The sequence below is a fragment of the Suncus etruscus genome, chromosome 2 (genome assembly GCF_024139225.1).
Source record: "Suncus etruscus isolate mSunEtr1 chromosome 2, mSunEtr1.pri.cur, whole genome shotgun sequence".
NCBI classification, from domain to species: Eukaryota; Metazoa; Chordata; class Mammalia; order Eulipotyphla; family Soricidae; genus Suncus; species Suncus etruscus.
Window position 1 is genome coordinate 19,967,679 of NC_064849.1, and position 14,455 is coordinate 19,982,133.

At 39.7% G+C, this 14,455-nt stretch overlaps 1 protein-coding gene across 1 annotated transcript in view; it reads right to left on the reverse strand.

Moving 5' to 3' along the window:
• Positions 1-14,455, reverse strand: part of PSMD1 (proteasome 26S subunit, non-ATPase 1) — a 95,385-nt gene that overhangs the window by 24,932 nt on the left and 55,998 nt on the right. The window lies entirely within an intron of this gene.

The window sequence follows — 14,455 nt, forward strand, 5'->3', positions numbered from 1 at the left end:
TAGCCCTTCAATTATCTTCCTGGCCCTGTCGGAAGAACTTTAATCACTTATTTATTTTGCAGGGAGGGGAGGTCACACCTGGTGGCAGCACTCAGGGGTTCCTCCTGGAAGGCTTGGGGGACCATATGGGATGCTAGGATTCAAACCATCATCCATCCTGAATCGGCTGCGTGCAATGCAAATGTCCTACCGCTGTGCTCTCTCTCTGGCCCCTAATCACTTTTTTTGTTTTGTTTTTTGGGCCACACCCGGTGATGCTCAGGGGTTACTCCTGGCTATGCACTTAGAAATCGCTCCTGGCTTGGGGACCATATGGGACACAGGGGGATTGAACCACGGTCTGTCCTAGAGCGTGCAAGGCAAATGCCCTACCACGTGCATCACTGCTTCAGCCCTATATTTTTAAGTCATAGGAAACTCCTATTTTCAACTCATAAGTTATAAATCTTCCACAGAATTCTAGTTATTATTATTTTTTTGAGGGGGAGGTCTTCTTAGCAGTTCTGAGGCTACCAGGTCTACACACTCGATGCCTGGAAACCACTAAAGGGTAGGGATTAAGCCAGAGGACCTCCTTGATCCAGGCCTTTGAGGTATCTTTCTGACCACAGAATTCTATCTAGTGACTGAGATCAGAAATCTAACTTCAAAATCAAAAACCACAAACAAGAAGTAACTCCTCAGCCACAGTTCTGGACAGAGGCATAGTAGTCAGTCCCTTGTGCCTACATTGAGGAATAACAACCACAGGAATGTCTGGGCACAAACTGCTCTAGGTTTATTATTCTATTTCCTGAGTACTTGGCAATTTTGTTGTTATTTTGGGGTGGAGTGCCCACAGCTCAGGGGACTATATGGGATTCCAAGGATCAAACCAGGGTTAGTTGTGTGCAAGGTTAAGTGCCTGAATTCCTGTATTGTCTCTCTGGCTCCTAGTTCCTTGGCATTTTTTACTTTAGAAGATAATAAAGATATTTCATCTTTTGTCATTAGCAATTATTTTAAATCAATAAGAAAAAATAGGTTTTTTTTAATCTCTTCATATTTACAACAAAGACCCTCAAAATAAAGTAACAAAACAGTATTCCCTAGCAAATGGAGCGGTTGAACTCATCTCTGGAAGACTTCTGTTAGTGTTGCTACTTTGGGAAAGGCAGCACGACAAGAGATAGGGCTGGGAACCAATAGGAGAGTAAGGGAAGTTTCTGAGACTGGTAGTATGACTTCAAACTGGACACTGGTTCAACAGTTATATTCAATAGTGACAACTCTATATGTTATTTATATAGTATATTATTATATAGTTATATATAAATTAAGTAACAGGTTAGTGATTTGGGTATATATAATACTTTAATAAAAATTATTTTAAAAAACCTGTCGGTATATTTCAATAGAAAGATTTTTATTATTTATTTATTTTGTTTTTTTGGGTCACACCCGGCAGTGCTCAGGGGTTTCTCCTTGCTCTACGCTCAGAAATTGTGCTCCTGGCAGGCTCAGGAGACCATACGGGATGCCGGAATTTGAATCATCGTCCTGCATGCAAGGCAAATGCACTACACCTTCATGCTATCTCTCCGGCCCCCAATAGAAAGATTTTTGTTGTTGTTGCCAGGAATAAGCCCTGAGCACCACTATGACCAAAAACTAGAACAACGAAAAGATTTTTTTGTTTGTTTTGGTACTATCCAGGGGCTGTGCCCAGGAATTAATACTGCAGTACCTGGGCACCCTGAAACGGTGATTTAAGAGTCTTTTTATAGAAACCAGAGAGTACAGCAAGTAAAACAGTTGCCTTGGAGGGAACTAACTGGGTTTGATACCCAGGACCACATATAAACCCTATATGTTCACCAGCAGTGAACCCTGAGCAGAGTCAGAAGTAAGCCCTGAGCACAGTGGGGTGTGTCACAAAGGCAAAAGTAAAACAGATAAATATAAACAAACCTAGTATCCCCCCCCCCCCATTTTGTTGTGCATTTAAGAAAGATTCTCTGAGTATACCCAGTATTCTAAGGTATACCCTCCTCCCTGGCAAAAATAAAAAATTTCATTAAGATTTTTAAATGTGGGGCCGGGCGGTGGCGCTGGAGCTAAGGTGCCTGCCTTGCCTGCGCACGGACCGCGGTTCGATCCCCCGGCGTCCCATATGGTCCCCCAAGAAGCCAGGAGCAACTTCTGAGCGCATAGCCAGGAGTAACCCCTGAGCGTCACAGGGTGTGGCCCAAAAAACAAAAAAAAAAAAAAAAAAAAAAAAAAAGATTTTTAAATGTTTTGGTCATTGTATTTTCAAATACTTCTCTGTCATTTTCTGTCAAGCTAGCCCATTTCAAGTATGTGTATGCTGTGCCTCCTCACTCTTACCTTTTTTTTTTTTTTGGTTTTTGGTTTTTGGGCCACACCCGGCGATGCTCAGGGGTTACTCCTGGCTGTCTGCTCAGAAATAGCTCCTGGCAGGCACGGGGGACCATATGGGACACCGGGATTCGAACCAACCACCTTTGGTTCTGAATCGGCTGCTTGCAAGGCAAACACAGCTGTGCTATCTCTCCGGGCCCTCACTCTTACCTTTTATAGCTGCTTCTAACTCTCCCATCTATTTGTCTTTCTATTGTATTCAAGGCCATTCTGCAGATAATGTGCAGATTACTGGTTCTCTCCTCAACTATGTCTACCTGATTATCATATTTGTGGATTTGCAAATTTTAATAAATCATAATTTTCTTTTTCTGAAAACAAAAACAAAAACAAAAAAATGAAATTTTAGGGGCTGGAGAGATAGCACCGAGGTAGGTTGTTTGTCTTGTATGCAGAAGGACGGTGGTTTGAATCCTGCCATCCCATATGGTAGAGGGGGGAGGAGAGAGTGAGAGAGAGAGATATTAAATGTTTGCTAGGGTTAGTTCACAAATTATAACCAATAATACTATCACTTAGCTTCTACTGCAACTCCTACTAAGTTAAGAACTTAAAGCTCTGCTAATACTTTGCTATCCAAATTCTGAAAAACTCATTTACATTTTTTTCTTTAAGAGACTAGGATCAAATCCAGGGCCTCACACAAGTAAGGCATGTGCTATACGACTGAGTTAAATGACCAACTCACAAACTCAATTGCTTGTGGAATTGAGGTGGTGCTTGGAGGAGAGAGGATTTGGACATACCCAGCAGTACTTAGGGACCTTATGGTGCTGGGGATTAAACTCAGTTCTGCCAAATACAAGGCAAGTGCTTTCAATCCTGTACTATCTCTAAAGAGCCCAACTACAAGTGGTCACACCCACAAGTACTCAGGGCTTTTTACTCCTAGCTCTGTACTCAGGGTTTTCCCTTGGTGTGTGCTTGGAGGACTGTAATTTGGTGCTAGGGATTGAAGCTAGGTGGCTTTAAGCAAGGGAGGCATTCTACAGGACATCCTTCCCTAGGGCCAGGGAGAGAATGTGTTAGATTACGTGTCTAGCAAATCCTCCCTAGAACATATACTCCAACCACTGGGAGTGGACCCAGGGCCTCCAAATACTGATGAATTGTTCCTAATTAAAAAACACATACTTACATTACTTTAGATGTATTTTCTTAATAATTATAATTTTTTGTGTATATTTCTTTATGTGGAGGTAGCTTTCCCTATCTCTTTTTTGGATCTGCTTAGGAGGGAATTCTAGTAGGTAAGTTTCTCTTGGGATCTGAGTTCAGATTAGAACCAAGTTATATGAATTGTTGAGCTTGTTATTTGTACCCCATATGCACCAGTAGTATCATGTGGCATTGTTCCTTTTTGCATAGAAACATGAAAATGGGGAAAATAGATCAGAGTGGTGGCACAGCGGTAGGGCATTTGCCTTGCATACGGCTGACCCAGGATGGACATGGGTTTGATCCCATATGGTCCCCCAGGCCAGGAGTACTCTCTGAATGCTACAAGGTGTGGCCCCAAAAACCAAAAAAAAAAGGGGGGGGGGGACAGGGGACCGGAGAGATAGAATGGAGGTAAGATGTTTGCCTTTCATGCAGAAGGTCATTGGTTAGAATCCAGGTATCCCATATGATCCCCCCGGCCGGCCAGGAGCGATTTCTGAGCATTGAGCCAGGAGTAACCCCTGAGCAATGCCGGGTGTGACCCAAAAACCAAAAAACAGACACAAAAATACTTAAGGGAAGAACAACAAAAAATGTGGTTATTCCCCCCTCCACCAACTGTTAACCCCCTAGACCTTGAACCTAATAAATACTACTCCACTGGTTAAATCTATAAAAATCAATTTCTCTTTTGTCTTTTACTATAAGTACACATCATTTATCTTTTAATTAACATAGTGATAATGCATAGAATAATATATTCTATTATAATAATGTATAGTGCGATAAATGAGTTCTAATTTGCTGTTTTGATAAAATTTCTTTGCTTATAAATGACAATCATCTTGCCAACTTACTTGTTCAATCTTTTCACAGGAACTGTGCAAAGAATATGCACTAATCAACTTATCACTCAACCATGAACAGCACATGTGAATTCCTTTCTTTCAACATGCTAGCAATTAACTAATCTTTCCTTATTGAAAAAATTATGCAACCTCAATAGTGGGACATAATAAAACAAGATGCTTGTAAGAGATTGGGTGTTTTTTCTTTCATCTTCTCCCTCCCCCCTAAGTTTTTGGGCTTCACCTTGTGGTGCTCAGGGTTACACCTGGTTCTACGTCAGAAATCACTTCTGGGAGGCTCGAGGAATCATATGGGATATTGGGAATGAACCCAGGTCAGCTGTGTACAAAGCAAACACCCTACCCACTATGCTATTGCTCTGGTCCTTGTTTTTTTTTTTTTTTTGGTTTTTGGGCCACACCCGGCGGTGCTCAGGGGTTACTCCTGGCTGTCTGCTCAGAAATAGCTCCTGGCAGGCACAGGGGACCATATGGGACACAGGGATTCGAACCAACCACCTTTGGTCCTGGATCGGCTGCTTGCAATGCAAACGCCTCTGTGCTATCTCTCCGGGCCCTCTGGTCCTTGTTTTTTTTTTTTTTGAGCCAAACCAGGCAGTGCTCAGGGACCATAAGGGGTGAAGGGTATTGAATTGAAGTTAAATGTGTCCAAGACAAGAGTCTTATTACCCACTATACTAATTCTCCAGCCTAAGATGAGAGTGTATTTTTGTTAATTTACTTTCATGAAAGAAGAGCATGATGGAAATAGTTCACTGAACACTTCATTTGGTCTTGTCTGTTGCTAGGTAAGGGCCTATCAAACTCAGATTCCCATTGTGAAGCATGTTTTGCAAGCTGAATGATCTCTTTGTTTCAACACTGTTAATGGCACAAGGGTCCAACAGTGGGACGTTGATGAAACCCTAAACTTCAGAGTAGCCTCTTGGTAGATATAGGAATTTATGATTCTCCTTATTAAGTGCCATTGAATTATTAATGACACAGGAATTAGAAGTATATCCTATCTGATGTAAGGGATGTGACTGTGGTAGAGCACATGCTATATATGACACCCTGGGTTTGATCTCTGGTATGTCATGCCCCTTTATCCCAGCAAAGCAAGAAGTGATCATTCCAGGAGAAAATAAAAATATGCCATGTTTAATTCCCCTATACTCCTTACCAAGAAGCCTCAAATAATCGACTACATTCTAATTATCTACTGACGAAGTTAATATACCAATAACATCTTAATCAAGGAACATAATTAATCAAGAAACAGGAGTAAAGGACACTCTTCTCCCAAACAGCCTTTTCTCCTACTTGACTGTCAAGTAAACTTATGGAATCACAGCTTATTTTAGCTTCTATTCTGAGGACAGTGGGAAGGGAGCTTGCCTTATACCTGACTGACCTGGATTCATTACTTGACTTCCCCAAATCCTGCAAGGAGTAATCCTTGAGTGCAGATTCAGGAGTAAGCCCCGGGTACTGCCAGGTGTGGCCCAAAAAACCCTTTGCTAATTAATTCACTCTCAAATCTAATCTGCCAGCAGGTGAAAAAAACTGGGGGGGTGGGAGGTTTGGCTCTCACCTGTCAGTGCTCAGAGGTTACTCTTGGCAGGTTTGTGGACCACATGAAATGCCAGAGATAAAACCTAGTCAGTTACATGCAACTACCTACTGCTATTGCTCTAGATCCTGAAGTGGAATTCTTAAATCTCTCTTTTTTTTTTGGTTTTTCGGGCCACACCCGTTTGATGCTCAGAGGTTACTCCTGGCTAAGCGCTCAGAAATTGCCCCTGGCTTGTGGGGAACCATATGAAACGCCGGGGGATCGAACCGAGGTCCTTCCTTGGCTAGCGCTTGCAAGGCAGACACCTTACCTCTAGCGCCACCTCGCCGGCCCCTAAATCTCATTTCTTTACCTATTGCCCATTTCAGACCAATTATCTCGTGCAGTTAACAATGAGCTCCTTAAATGATCTTTTCCCTTCCATTTTTCCTATTTTTAGTTTGCTCTTATAGAGAAAAAATGAGTGTACAGTCAGAAAGACCTGAATCCCAGTTTCAGCACAATCCATTTATTATTGGAGTAGTAATCACTAAATCTCTCAGACTTAATCACCTTATTTGAAAATGGCTTCTGCTCTACCTTCCTCATGCCACATTGACAAAATAAGATGATATAATCACTTAAATATAGATGCAAAACCAGAAATTGCCTTTGCACCAGAACGAGGAATTTGGCAATAAGTGAGCAGTTGTTTTGGACTCTTACATTTTAGGAGATAAGCTAATTCATATCTAAGTTTTAAAACAATATAAGGAAAATTGAACATGAAATGTAATGATTATATTATTGATTATATTTAGGCTTCTGACCTCCAGATCTCCTGAACAACCTTTAAGGTTCACAAGACACTTGTTGCCACTTGGCAACAGCCAATGGACTCTAGGGAAAACTGACTCATAGTAATAACTTACACTAAATGTATCTTAAAACCTCATTTAGTTTATGATCTCTTCTTGTTAAAAAGTGTTCTACTTAAAACAGGGCATTAACAATTTGGTGAAGCTTAAAAAGTTTTGCTTTGGATTATAAATATTAGAGCTAAAGGCAGAGCACACTTGTTGATCACTATAAAGAATGAAATGTCTTATAAACTATAGGGCTATAAATGAAAAAAGCACACACAAGACTTCTTGTAAATTTCTTAGTCTAGTAACAGTTCCACATACCAGATATACACCTCAGACAAGTGCTAAGATAAATGACAAATTCTTTTTTGGCCACGCCTGGTGACGCTCAGGGGTTACTCCTGGCTATGTGCTCAGAAATCGCTCCTGGCTTGGGAGACCATATGGGATGGTGGGGGACCAAACTGCAGTCCATTCTAGGCTAGCACTGGCAAGGCAGACAGACGCCTTACCACTCCGTGCCACCGCTCCGGCCCCAAATGACAAATTCTTTAATAAATTAGTTTAGACTGTAATCTCTTCTAAGACCTCAAGAAAATCAAAATATTTTATGTTTACTTGAGTTTTACAAAGGTCAGCTCTGAAAGGAGAAAATAATTTTTCTCAGTAATGACAGAGCTTGAACTAAGACTAAAGAATGTCCTTTAAGGAAGGGAAAATGATCAATGGAGTCAAATGTTACTGTGAAGTAGGCAAAGGAGGTTACATCACCATCAATTACAAATACCGAAATTAAAGCTCAAGAATCTGTCTGAGGTCTCTTAAAGCTTGGTATGCTGTTTGTCTCATTTCATGATCACACAAATCGCAGCCATTCTACTGTGAAGTCTTAGGAGTAAGTGAACGGAGAAAGAAAATGTGGGTTGAGTGATAGTACAAAAGGTAAGGACTCATGCCTTGAACATGGCTAATCTGGGTTTGAGCCCTAAATACCCCAGGAGCGATCCCTGAGTGTAGAGTCAGGAGTGAGCCCTGAACGCTTCCGGGGCTTAAAAAACAAAACGAAGCAAAAAACAAAACAGAACAAAATGTTGGGAAGACATCTCAACAGATGAGTTCTTTATAAGTGAGGCCAGGTTTGATACCTGGGCACTGTATAGTCCTGAGACAAGCATAAACAACCATGGAGTACAGAGCTGTGTGTAGCCTTTGAGCACAACTATGTATGACCCAAAAGCCAAACATAAAACTAACATTAAATGTTAAAAAGAACTGAAGATTTTAGAGTATAGATTAGGGCGCTTGTCTTTGCTGCTGACTCCATTTTGGTAGCTAAGCACTACTGGGGAGCAACCACTAAGCACAGAACTGGGAGTTAGCTCTCACCCCCAACAGGTGTGGCCCAACTCTTCTCCCAATAACGGTCAGAATAGAAATAATAAATGAGGAATGAAAAAAATCTAAAAAGTATTTCAGCTGCTCTGATGGGGGCTCTGCTGAAGTCAAGTCTTAGTTTTACCATATTCTGTACTATAATTATCAATATACTTGTGAGTACCCTTCATAAGATTATAAATTACAAAGAGCAGCACATAATCTTGAGGAGCCAGAGTGATAGCATAGAAGGCATGGTGTTTTCCTTGTACATGGCTTACCCGGGTTGATTCCCCAGCATTCCATATGGTCCCATGAACCTACCAGAAGTTATCTTTGATTACGAAGGGAGGAATAATCCCTGAGTACTGCCAGGTGTGGCCCAAGAATGAAAAGCAAATATACAGAAAACAAAAAAAAACAAAAACAGAAAAAGAAAAAAGAAAAAGTCTTACTGATTACTATATCCCCATGAGCAATTGGGAACCCATATGTATATATGTACATATTTATACAATATATAAGTATGTAAGTACTTACATAATAATTATGTAATGAATAGATTCTTGTAATGGTTCGTTCCCCCATCCCTGGAGTGACTGGAGGGCACACTTGGCAGTTCAGGGATTAATTCAGCTGTTTGGCAGCAGCGGGGGTGGGGTGGGGTGGGGGGGCCCTACTCGGGGGGACAGGATGGGGACACAAATGCCAGAAATAGAATACAGGTCTCTGGCATGAAAAGCATGCACTCAACCTACTGAGCTATTTCTCTGTCCACAATCCATGTACTGCTAAAAATTCCTTAATGGTTAAGTGTTTGACAGATGTGATAAGTGAGAGGTAAAAAATGTCCTGGCTTATATTTCAGTTGTCTTCCTAGACCTATAAAAGATATGAGAGGTTGTTCTTTTAAGTTAATGATATAACTTGTTCAGTAAACTAAAAGTCAGAATATAAGTTAGTATTTTAAAACACATGTACCAATTAAGTTATTGGGTGATGACTTGAGTCTAACCATTACATCTACATTAATCAGAAAGAACCTATTGTGTGAAGTTCCAGGTAAGTTCCAGGTAAATACTGTACTGTACAATAATTTAGCTCCGGGGCTGGCGAGGTGGCGCTAGAGGTAAGGTGTCTGCCTTGCAAGCGCTAGCCAAGGAAAGGACCACGGTTCGATCCCCGGCGTCCCATATGGTTCCCCCCAAGCCAGGGGCAATTTCTGAGCGCTTAGCCAGGAGTAACCCCTGAGCATCAAATGGGTGTGGCCCGAAAAACCAAAAAAAAAGAAAAAAAAATTTAGCTCCTAGATAGTATTGTTTGAGATAACTGAACTCAAATATGAGCATGGTCAGGTGGGACCAGACTCAAGTTGAAAATTCTGGGGTAGTCTCAGAATAGGTGTGGGCCAAGTCCCTTCACATCACCACTCCATCACTAGACAAACGGTGCAGTTTCCACCCACTCTTGCAATCTTCCTGGCAGAAAAATAGCCTGGCTCCTCTACTAAGCCCCAAAAGAACAGATGTCCATCGATTCTTCTCAGTAGTCTGATCTGGGATGAAACCTGGGGCCTTCTCAGAATGGGTGGGGACAAATTCCCCTTTCTACTATAGTAGCCCACTACTATGCTCTTCACATTCCAACAGAAACAACCTAATCAAACTGCAAAGCCACCAAATTGGTTCCAGATCTATAGATACTGAACCATGTAGTGGCTTGTGGTTGTGTAACACTTGAAAAATTTGTAATAGTCCCACTGAGTGGGAGAAACTATTCACTCAAAACACATCGGATAAGGGGCTAATATCCAAAATATACAAGGCACTGACAGAACTTTACAAGAAAAAAAAAATCTAATCCCATCAAAAAATGGGGAGAAGAAATGTACAGACACTTTGACAAAAAAGAAATACAAATGGCTAAAAGGCACATGAAAAAATGCTCCACATCACTAATCATCAGACAAATGCAAAACAAAACAACTATGAGGTACCACCTCATACCACAGAGATTGGCACACATCACAAAGAATGAGAACAAGCAGCGTTGGCGGGGATGTGGGGAGAAAGGAACTCTTATCCACTACTGGTGGGAATGCTATCTAATCCAACCTTTATGGAAAGTGATATGGAGATTCCTCAAAAAACTAGAAATTGAGCTCCCATACGATCCAGCTATACCACTCCTAGGAATATACCCTAGAAACACAAAAATACAATACAAAAACCCCTTCCTTACACCTATATTCATTGCAGCACTATTTACCATAGCAAGACTCTGGAAACAACCAAAATGCCCTTCAAAAGATTGGCTAAAGAAACTGTGGTACATATACACAATCGAGTATTATGCAGCTGTCAGGAGAGATGAAGTCATGAAATTTTCCTATACACGGATTACATGGAATCTATTATGCTGAGTGAAAAAAGTTAAAGAGAGAGAAAGATGCAGAATGGTCTCACTCATCTCTGGGTTTTAAGAAAAATGAAGGGCATTCTTGCAATAATTTTCAGAGACAAAAGAAAGGAGGGATGGAAGTTACAGCTCACTTCATGAACCTCACCACAAAGAGTGATGAGTTTAGTTAGAGAAATAACTACATTGTGAATTAGCCTAACAATGAGAATGTATGAGGGAAATAGAGAGCCTGTCTAGAGTATAGGAGGGGTGGGGTGGGGAGGAGGGATGTTTGGGACATTGGTGATGGGAATGTTGCACTGGTGATGGGGGGGGGTGTTCTCTTACATGACTGAAACCCAACCACAATCATGTTTGTAATCAAGGTGTTTAAATAAAATATTATTTAAAAAAATTGTAATAGTGGACTGGAATGAGAGCACTCAGTTAGGATGTTTGCCTTGCATGCAGCCGATACAGGTTTGATCCCCAGCATTCCATTATGCCCCCTGAGCCTGCCAGGAGTAATTTCTAAGCACAGCCCCAGTATAACCCTAGTGTTGTCAGGTGTGGCCTCCAAACAAACAAACAAACAAACAAAAGAAATCATAACAGTGTCAACCAAGTACGATCATAGCAGATCTGATGGGAAAGTTGCATAGAAGATCACCCAAGTTTAGTGAACCTAAATATAGAAACCTAAATATAGAAAGCTCAACTTGCAACAACCACAACCCAGTAACATTAGTAACACCATGAGAGATATAACAACTATTTCAAATTAAATCTTATTGATCTGAGTTTTGATAATTTCATTCGGCTTTCTGTTGTAACAAACAAAATAAAATTTTTGTGCTAGGAAGGGGGCAGGCTAGGGTGGTGGGTGGGAAATTGGTCTATCAATAGTGGTGGGATTGGCATTTGAACATTCAATGCCTGAAACAACTATATTATGAACAACTTGGTAAATTATGATGTTATAATTAAAAAAATTAAAATTGAAAAGGGTGGGGCTGGTAAGGTGGCACTAGAGGTGTCTGCCTTGCAAGCGCTAGCCAAGGAAGGACTGCGGTTCGATCCCCCAGCGTCCCATATGGTCCCCCCAAGCCAGGGGCAATTTCTGAGTGCTTAGCCAGGAGTAACCCCTGAGCATCAAACAGGTGTGGCCCCCCTAAAAAAAAATGGAAAAGGGTGCTTGCCTTACACATAGCTAACCAGGATTTGATCTCAAAATCCTATATGATCTCTGAGCCTACTAGGAATGATTCCTGAATGCAGAGTCAGGAGCAACCCACGAGTGTTACTAAGTGTGGCACAAAACCAAAAAACTTTCTTAGGGGGCTGGAGATAGGGGTTAATGTGCTAGGCTTACATTCGGTCATGCTAATTAATTCATCAACAAGATGAATCTGGATTCTTTCTGTTTTGGCTACTATGGATAATGATATGATATAAATATATGTGTCCAAGGGTTTGTGTGAGTTTTTTTCTTAGTTTGTTGGGTCACACCTGTAAATGCTCAGGGCTTATTCCTGATGCTGCATTCAGGAGTCATTCCTAGCAGGCTTGAGGAACAATAAAGGGTTAGGATTGAACCTGGGTCAGTTGAGTGCAATGCAAATATCCTACTTACTATACTGTCTCCAGCCCCTAACAATGCTTTTATTCCCCCATCAGTGAGTGCTATTTTTAACATGAAAATAAATGTTCTAAAATGTTAAGCACGGATAACAAGTTATGACTAATAAAGTAGTATTTTAAAATACTCTGAAATTTTGATGAAAAATTCTAGCACATTAAAAATCTATTTTATTGCTTTTGATCATCGAAACCATTAGCAAATATTGTATAGAATACGAAGTGTTCAGCTGGCCTAAAATGAACCAACTCTTTTCTATTAACATTTATGTAAGCTAAGGCATATAAGTTAGAAACAAAAAAGAGGCACAAAATCCACTGCTGTAGAATTACTGAAGTAGAAGCATTATAAACTACGTTATAGTATGATTGACCTATGATAAAAAGGAAGCTTTTTAAGGTTGCATTAACAGAAAGCTAGTTTTACAGTGTGTAGAGAAAACAGCATAGCTGTTTAGATTTCCTGAAACAAGGCAGAAGTTCATCTTCATTACTTACTGTATATGTTGCCTAAAATAAAACCTGCAGGACAGAAAAACTCCTAACCCATCAATTATCAGCTGTCATCTGTTTAAAATCCAGCTATGAAAAAGATTTTGCTTAAACCTATGTATGTATACATGTTGGATTCAAACCTTTCTTTGTTCTTCTATATAAGGCTGCAGCCAGAGTAAATGACTAGTACTCCACAGCAATGGCAGAAAAGCTAGATAAGAGTCTTGTTTCACTACCGGAAACTAGAACTCTGGAAATCACTAAACAGGGTCAAAGGACAGAATCTTCATGAAACGAAAGCTCTAATAATCTCCAAATAACATCTCCCCACAACTCTCAAATGAAAACACAGACGAGGGTTAATCTAAAAAAAAAACTATCAAACTAAGATGACAGTTATCACAATCTACTCAATCAAAGATTGCTAGAAATATAACTTAATAAGGGTCATGAACTATTTCATCATACTTCACTGCTGATTTCATAAATTATAATGAAAAATGCTACTCCACAAAAATAAATGTATCAAAGAGGAAATAACCTTCTTGGCAAGCTGACAGCTATATAACACATAACACATTTTTTTCCTCATTGCTTTCAAGTCCTAGAGCTGGAAGCTCAGTAAGTCACAATGAGACTAGGATTTCATAACAGCAGCAAGCAGGTCTACTGAGCCGGTAAAATGACAAGCTTGGAGAGAAACAAGTAAATAAGAGGTAAGTAGTATCTGACAAAGAAATAGACTTAACCTGAAGATGTTTCTGCGTTCAAAAATTATGCTGCCATAATCTTTCACTTCTATTCAGTGATTTAAAACTAATGGAAAACTTAACCAATGTTAAGAAAATTTTAATATATTTATAAATTTTATGAGTAGTTATTAGTTTAAATCCTAAGAGGCTGGAATGATTAAAAAATTTTGTAGCCCCGGTGCTTAAATAAAGAAATTATTATTAAGTAAATAAATCTTTTGTATAGCAAAAAAAAAAAAAAAACTTGGTTCAAATTTTATATAAAGTGAAAAACTAGAAACTCTTTGCTACAGAAACATTCTTCGAAATATTAAATTATTAAAAGCAATTATTTGGATCCTAGTATGTTTTATTTCTTTCTCCCATTATAAAGAAGTTCTACAATGCTTTAGGAAAATTGCATTTATATCAGCATTAAGGTAAACCTGATAAGATTTAGAACCCAATAACAAATAAGAATTCTTAGCTGGTAAATAATTTGTTCAGACTTCAGATGGATTTCAAGTGTTTTTAGGTGGGTGACTGTAGTGAACCAAAAGTTCTATTCTAAACTATTTAAGTGTTCTGATGTTTCTGTTTTCTTTTACATATTCTAACGTATACATTTAAGAGTCAGGAAACTTCTATATTTTTTAGTATAATCACTGAAAAATTAATGAAGCATATCAGTAATCTATGAATTGCACCTTCACAGATTAGCAATCTGTGATTAAATGCACAAAAGACTTATTGAGAATAGAGGGAGGGGCTCATTGAAAAGTTTTAAAACTGTTTTGGAAAATAAAGAAAATAATATAATCTACACTTTTTATCTAGGGAGAACATTAACATTTAAACATAACGATCACCACACACACACACACACACACACACACACACACACACACACACACACCCCCCTAAGAAAAAACCAAATTAACAGTCTCTTTTTCTCCCCCCAGC